The following is an 8,623-nucleotide window of genomic DNA, read 5'->3' on the forward strand; positions in this document are numbered from 1 at the left end:
CAATCCCCATGCTCAAAGCAGTGTCAGCTACAGCAGGTTGCTCAGGGCTGTGTCCAGTCACATTTTGACTATCTCCAAGCATGGAAAATCTGCAGCCTCTCTGAACAACCTGTTCTGACTGTTTGATGACCCTTACAATTTAAAAACAGTAACAAAACAAGGTAAAAAACCCCACACTTATGTTTAAATGTAATTTCTGCATTTCTGTCTGCCCATTGCCTCTTGTCCTGCCAGTGGGCACCACTGAGAAGAGTCTGGCCCTGTCTTCTTTGCTGGCCCCATTGGGTATTTATACACATAGATAAGATCTCCCTGAGCCCTAGTTCTCATTCTGTCCTTCTGCAGCAGATGCTTCCAGTCCCTTAATCACCTTTGTTGGACTCTCTCCAGTATGCCCATGTGACTCTAGTACTGGAGAGCCCAGCCTTGAACATAGCCCTCCAGATGTGTCTTGGTGGGGCTGAGTATAGAGTACAATCAGCATGATCCACAAATACATGGAGCTTTAAAGGCAATGGAAAAGGTAAAACTTTTGACTGCTCTCACACAATTGAAGCAATTGCTTAGTTATACACAAGTAACACTTGTACATCCTCATTTTAAAGGGAGTAAAAAATGTTTGCTTCATGCCATTGACAAAACTGGCTAAACTACTTGTTACATGAAGGTAATTAATTTGTTCCTATTGTGTTGATATTTAGAACAACAGATAAATATGCAATATCCCTTGAAAAACTTATGGCATAATGTTTTATTGCTTTTGATGACTGTGTCTACTTGAGGTATGGGGTGGATGGTTTCATTTTTGGGGTTGTTTTTTGTTTGTGTGTTGTTTTTTTTCTTTAAGGCATAGTCTTTACCTGTTGCAAAACGGCTTGATTCTGAAGTTACCTATCTTTGTTAACAGTCACCATCTCTACTTTAACTGGAAAGTGAAATTGTCATTGTAAAAGTAACTTGAAAAATGTGTCTTGTAGTACATTTCTAACACAAAGTTCAGCCATTGAATGAGACAAGATACAAGAAGATACGGGTTGTGGTGCCATGGAGTAAGACTGTTTTTAATAAACTGAAGTCCTATAGTGTTTGAACAATTGCAAAAGATCAAAATAAGTCCTAACTTGAATCTGTTGCTTGTTCAGTCTCATTTTTCAATCTGAATTACTTCCTTTTTTCCTGCCTTTTCTGGGACTGTGTTGCGCATCCGAGTAGTGAGGAAGGGCTTGTGCAAACGGCAACTACTTTGACATCTAGATCTTTTATAAGGATATAATTTTTAGAATGGAGGATCCTTAATTAACAGAAGTTCATCTCTGGCTTTTCATCTACCTGCTTTCAATAGCTGCTGTTTCCCAATGAAAAGAGAAGCTTTTTTAAACAGACAGTCTAGTACTTGGAGTAACTTTAAATCCCTAAATTTAGGGAGGTGCTGTTGGCCGGTAAACTGCAGGACTCTTACGCTTCTATCTCTAATTCAAGGCAATATCTAAATGAAAATAGCTGTTCTAGATTTCTTTTTGTTCTCAGCTTGTTCTGGCAGGAATTATTCCTGAAGTCTGAAATATTACTTATGAAATAATAAAACTGTTTCTCAGTGAAATATTTAATCTTTCAGTGCTTTCTTTTTTTGTAAAGGGATTTTGAGGAGTCTGTCAGTGATACATCCACTTTGACTGTAACTTATCTTAAATGTCTGAAATAATAACAACTTGGAGATCTAACTGTAGTATGCACTTAAATTTTTTTTTCAATAAATCCTAGAAACTTGACACCTTCTCTTGATCTACTGCAAAACAGACTGTAGGCACTAGCAGATTTTAAGCATAAGTTCTGTCTTACTGGAGTCATATCAGATAAAACGAAAATCAAGTCAGCAAAAAGCAAGAGCAGGGAAAGTGTGGAAAGCTGCTGTTAAAAAGTACTCTTGTGTCTTCTTTAGTTGCCACAGTGACTTGCTTTTTTCATGTCTAAATGGAGGAATAAGGTGGATTTCAGTTATCAAGTCTGCAAAGGCATAGAATTAAAAAAATTCTTGTGTTTTAAAGGAGATAATAGCATGTTTGTCTATGGCAGAAATGGTGCTTGGTACATTACTTCTTGGTTGACCTTGTATACACACTGTAACTTGTACAAATAAACTAAAGATAGTCAAGTTAATTAGCTTCTAACAGGATAGTATCACTTGCTTATTCATCTATTTGGACAGCTTGTCATCCATAACTAGTGTGTCCTTGACTTCTCAAGCCATAATTGGAATTCTCAAGAAGGAAATATTGATGTGTAATGCTTTCTTCTCTGAGCTGAGTATGTCCTTCAGAAAAATAGTGGTGTAAGAATATTTCCTATCCATAAGAGCTAAAACAGGACACACAGGAAAGAAAAGATGTGGGAGTAGATTCAGCGACTTTTATTTCATTCTTTTAAACTAGTAGGTCTGGGGTTTTTTGCATTTGGTATCTCGTTGAAGTTTGCATTTTCCGAAAGTATTTATTCTTTTTGTCACTAGCTCTGAAAATACTAAGGTACTGAAATTAACAGGGGGAAGGAATAAGCACCTTCTATTTTTATAGTTTCAAAAATGTTGCACAGTAATTAATGTCTACTTCCCTTCACATCAGTGAAATACCGCATGGTGCGTTATACATAATAGCTTACAAGAGCTTCACAGAAATATTAGACAACCTTGGAAACTTTTGCTCAATTTTGTTTCTGCCTGTTTATCATGGAGAAGGCTGTGTAGAGCAAATCACCTTTAAATAAAAAGACAAATTTCATGAAATGTGATGTCATACTGTCATTGGAGAGTGATGTAAATTCTAATAACAGCCACATGCCGTTCCCATCACACTGTCCCAATATCAGTTGGGCAAGTTGAGGGCAAACCTTGAGATCCCTTGTTGAGAACCACTTCTGTCCTTCTCTTTGCAATGTCAGGGTGTGAAGCAATATGCTTAGCTCTCTCTGCTTCCACAGCCGTGTGCTTTTTTACCCCAGGCAGAGCTGCATGTGCTGTGGAGAACAGAAGCGCTGTGACTTCAGCAGCAGCGGTACTCTTGGTTTGTGCTCTTTTTTGGCTCTAAATTTCTCTGTGTCTTGCAAGGATCCTAGCAATTGTAGAACCACTTTCTTCATCCCCTGCCTCATGGAAGAGAGCTCTCCACAACCTCTCCTGTGCTCCATTGTTGCTGATAGAGATTGGTTGCTTGCTTGGTTTTGCAGCCTTCCTGATAGTCCTTGCAAGGTACTGACTGCCTAATTTTTTATTTTTTTTTTTTGGTTAAAGGTGTTGTTAGAAGAAAATTTGATCTCAGAAGCAGTGACATACAGCAAGTAAGATATGAAAGAGTTAAAAATAGAAGAGCAAGGAAGAAGGAGAGGTGAAATAGGTGCATATACCAGCCTTTAACTGGTGTTTAATAATTATACAGAAGAAAACTTGACATCTCTGTGGCACTTCAGGCTATTATGGTAGTAGTTTTAGCACTGTGTAGTATTCCGTAAGTCTCTTTAGACATGGAAGGGAATTCTTACTCACATCAGAATATTTCATTGGTTTTATTCACACACACACACCCCGGAACCCAAGTAGTAAGTACATTTTTCTGTAGTATTGACCTCAGTTCAGTGACCCTTTCTGTGAGCCAAATTGAGAGAACTATGCTGAGCTGTGGTGGTATTGCTCAAGAGCTAAGAGGTAGCTTCTGATGTTCCAAGCGATTGGCATCAACAACTGGGAATGTGTAACGCTGACTCCTGCATGTGTTTCCACTCGTGAAGCATCCTTGGCAAGGGAACTGCCTGTTGATTTGGTCTGTGCGCATCAGCATTTATTATGCATTTTTTTCCTTTGTTTTACCTAAATAAATGTCCATTTGAACTCTTGTAATGCACTATCCATGTATAAACATGAATGTGTAGGTCTGTATAGCTGCATGCAATACAGGAGGAAAAGGAACTTCTATCAGGATGAGGGAGAGTGGAGTGCAAGTCTCTGAGGAACGCCTTCATTTCTGTAGTGCTTCTTAAAGCTCACCTCAGGACCTGAACTATTGCTGTACATGACTACAGAAACTGTTGGTGAAGCACACTATTTTCTGTGCTGAGAACCTGCAAAGGCAAGCAGGGGCCGGGGGGGGGACACGACAGGACGGGGCATGGGGGGGCATGGGAACGAACCAACCAAAAAAAAAAAAAAACACTATGGAGGAGATTGAGTGGAGAGGAGGCTTGGAATTGGACTCTGAAACAAACCAGAAGTTAGTGCCACTGTGCTGTAGTCAGACATGTGGTTCATGCTACACTTCCATGTGGGTTCTTGTTCAAGATACACACTACGTTTTGTTATATAGCTGCCAGTGTCTCACTTTGCTTACATGAACTGAAGGGCATAGTGGCTAACATAAAACCTGTCTTATTTAATCACGAGTGTGCTTTTATTACAGGATTTCTGCAAGCAAGAATTCCCTTTTGTAAAGAACAAGCCTTTGAAAACAAAGTTGTGTTACTGTTTATGCCATTCATGTTTCCAATGGAAGATTTCAACTATTATAAGCTTGAGATGGATAAGTAGTAGCAAATTGAAGGTATCCAAAGGCTGACTTTCTTCTATAAGCTAACTAGTCAAAACTAGTGTTTGTTTGCTTTATTAGTAATAGCTGCAAAGTATATTTTAGAGAATCACAGGTGTAGTGTTTGCGTGCTGTAGTGGCATGTTTTTAGTAGATGCATTTTTGTTGGTTAATCTTTGTGCAAACCACAGACAAAGCAAAACTTTAGTGGGGAAGGTGGTTGCAACCATGTGGTCACAGCTCTATCCCATTTAGAGTTTTTCCTTTGATCTGTAATATGTCATTGAGCCTAAAGGCAACAACACACAATTCAAATGCACCTAACACCTCCCCCCCCCCCCAATCTTGTCCACATTACACAATAAATACGGTGAGAAACAAAACAAGGTTTTGAGTAATGAAATGAGTTGTGATGTTTCAGCCCTGGAGGCAATTAAGTGTAAGCATGAACTTTCTTAAAGGACATCTATCTTGCTCATTAGAAGGAAATCTTCTTATGTGGGCTGTTAACATGAAGTTAAGTGAGTCTTTCCTCCCTATTTTCATATAAATGAGCTCTCTGGGTAGTGAGTTGCTCTAACAGAGACCTAACATTTGGAAACGTAGCAGGCCAAAAGAAAGCAACTCTTAATTTCTACTACAAATGTGCGGTGAAAACTCAGAACCCTCTTTACTACGCTCCACCTTCCAGTTTGGCATTAATCTGTTGTGTTCTTTTCTCTGGTCTTTCAGCCTGATTGCAGAGCTGGGGTGTGCTGACGAGCCTGAGGGATGGCTATAGGTTGTGTTTGGATTCTTCAGGGATGGTGGACTGGTCAAATCTGTGAAGGTTGATATCAAATGTCTCCAGGAAAACCAAAGTGCCCAATGTTAGCCTGGGGTTTTTTTCAAGCCGTTATTAAAGGTTGCAGTTGAAGGCATTAGTTGACTTTGAGATTGACACTCTAACTGACTTACATTTCCAACTGTTGGAAACTTAGAGTGGCTGCTTGGCTGATGATGGACTTCCCTCCTGGTAACTGGTCTTGTTTTTAATGCTGAAGGTGATAACCTGCTGAGAAGCAGGTACGAACTCCTCACAGTTGTGCGTTCTGGCACAACTTCCCCACGGGAACCCAAATATTTCAGTGTCAGCAGCTGAAACTTTTTTTGCTTGTCTAATACTTGATTCCAGTGTGGGAGTGATTCCTTATTTTTTAGGTTTCACTTTGTATCTAAAATAGGCTTCCTGTTGCATAAAGGCAAGGGCGTTGCCTGCGTGAGGGCGTTTGGGAGTGTTAAGTGAATTAACTAAAAGTGTGAAGATGAAGTGGATGCTTTTAAAACATGTTAAATACTTGTGTGGATGCTCTCCGTTTAGACATAAAATGGCTTTAGTTCCCTTAGCTTAATCTTCCTTCAAAGGGAATTGTCTTGGTTTGAAAGACAGATGTCTGCTGAGGAAGGCAGGAGCCTCCCTTGAAATGGAAAATGCAACCGCCTTCCCTCCAAATTATTATAATTTTGAAATTAACGGGCCTTCAGGCAAAGATATGGGGAATAGGAAGAACAGTTCTTTACTAATATATATATATATATGTATATATATATATATATAACACAAGGCAGGGAAAAAACCCAACCCACTGGTTTACACTGACAGAGTCAGAAATACAACCTGACACCCTGTTAGGGTGGCAGTAGCAGTCCAATAAGGTGGTGGCTGCAGTCCTCCTGAAGTGATGGATGTGGTGCTGGTGAAGCAGCGATCTTGTAAAAGGGTCTGGTCTTCCTCCGAAGGTCCAGTGGTAGGTAGGTAGCTCTTGTCCTCTGGAACTCCACTGGGGGAAAAAACTCCTCTGGGAATCCAGTGGAAGAAGGCTGCTAGGGTGTTCGAGATCTCAGTTTTTATTTAGCATGGACTGCTTGGCTCCTTCCCCCCCGGGCAGAGCATCTCACAGTGGGATGGGGAGTCGTGAGGCAGTTCCTTGGTGGGCCATTAACAGGAGATAGTCCGGGAGCGAGTTATCGATGGGTCAGGCGATAAGGCATTGTTGTGCCCATTAACAGAAGATAGTCCAGAGGGGGGAGGCAGGGAGCACCGCCCCACCTGGTCTCAACAGCTCCTGAAGATGGTAATAGAATACTTTTTTTTTTCTTTTGGCACATTTTACACTGTAACCTAGGACAGGAATTAAACTGAAGTGAACATAAAGCAGACTAAACTACTGTGTGGACATTAACATGAGTTAACTTCCCTTCCCTGAATGTCCTTCTACACCATGTCCTTTAGGATGCTTTTAGGAAGTGATGCAGCTCTTCAAGCTTTATTAAAGCTATAGCTGATTTGAGCATCTGGAATTCAAAATTTCAGAATAACCACCACACTCCCTTAAAAAGGATAATACAGAGAGTCTCCTAACAAGTAACTGTCCTTTTGAAAGCATCAACATCATGTGGAGGAAATAATGGGCTAATGATGAATATGCATACACACAGACTTAGAACATAATACACTGAGTTATTTTTTTAATGTTTCATGGCAAGCTAGCATATCAAAACTCTATTGATGTTTTCCCATAATATAATCATAGAATATAATCACAGAGAGGTTGAGGTTGGAAGGGACCTGTGGAGGTCATCTAATCCACCCTCCCTGCTCTAGCAGGGCCACCTAGAGCCAGTTGCTCAGGGCCGTGTTCAGACAGCAGTGTTCCCATTGTCAGGTCTCTGAAATTTGCCTTTTCTGAAATGTGCTTCTGAACCCAACCCTGGGTGGATCATCCCCTCCTACCTCAACCTTGTGGGGGTTGACAGTTGGGTAATATGGCTGAATCTGTGCCTTCATAACCATAGAAACAATAACGCTAAATTGTCTAAATAAGTTATAGCCTATTAAGTCTGGTTTTGGGGTGTGTTAAATAATTGTGTTAGCAGTATGTGGGCTTTAGTAGCAGCTGCAATGCTAACAAACTTTAAAATAGAGCGTTTCTCATGTACACAGCCTTTTCCAGGCTTTCATAGGATCAGAGGATAGTTCAGGCTGGAGAGACCTCAGCAGGTCTCTGGTCCAACCTCCTGCTCACAGCAGGTCAGCTCTGAGGTCAGACTGAGCTTCTGAGGGTGTTTTTCCAGTCAGGGCTTGAAAAAAAACTCTGAGGAAGCAGACTGCACAGCCTCTCTGTGTGCAACCTGTGCCACTACCTGAGTGACCTCATGGGGGAAAAAGCTTCTCCTTATATTTAGGCTGAGCCTCTTATGGTTCAACTTACGACTGTTGCCACTTGTCTTCCTGTCCTGCACTGCTGTGAAGAGCCTGGCTCTGTCTCCTCCATGATCTTCCCACAGGCACTGGCGGCTGCTGTTATGTCCCCCTGAAGTTATCTGTGCTCCAAGCTGAACAAGCGCAGCTCTTGGCCTCTCCTTGCAGGGTCTGTGCCCCAGCCCTACCATCTTGGGGCCTTCCACTGGAATCCATCTGGTTTGTCTGTCTGTCTTGTATTGCTGAGGCTGAAAACTGGACGCAGTATCTAAGTAAGGGCTTTCTTGGCTTACTGTCTGTACTTTGGGAAATGGCACAGCATCAGCGTTGTATAACAGCTGATCTTAAGAAGAACTGGCAGTCCTCAGGACAGGTTCTTAAACACCTTCTCTCCTGAAGGGAGGAAAGCTTTGGTTTCCTTAATCATCACTCTTCACTCTTAGGGACCTGACATGAGTGTTAATTCGTGTTTGTCCGTATAACTAGCCTCTCTGCTTGGAGCAGCTGCATGCAGAGGCAAAGCTAAGCCAGGGTGTAGTGGTTCCCTGGATCCTCAGCAGCCATGGTAACAGGGTGAGCTGTGCTCACTTCTCATGTAGTCCTGTTTCCCCAAAGCACTAGTAGGAACTATACAGCCTTTTATTTTAAGGGAACAAAGAGTTTTCTAGCAATCCTCTTTTTGAGAACTCTGGAGTTGACTTACTTTGTTCTTCCAGTTCTGATGTGTCATGGTTTAACCCTAGCTGGCAACTAAGCACTACGCAGTCACTCACTCAATCCTTCCTCACACCCCATGGTGCTTTGTGTGTGGGTT

Source organism: Leptosomus discolor, chromosome 1, assembly GCF_034619465.1.
Source record: "Leptosomus discolor isolate bLepDis1 chromosome 1, bLepDis1.hap2, whole genome shotgun sequence".
Taxonomy (NCBI): Eukaryota; Metazoa; Chordata; class Aves; order Leptosomiformes; family Leptosomidae; genus Leptosomus; species Leptosomus discolor.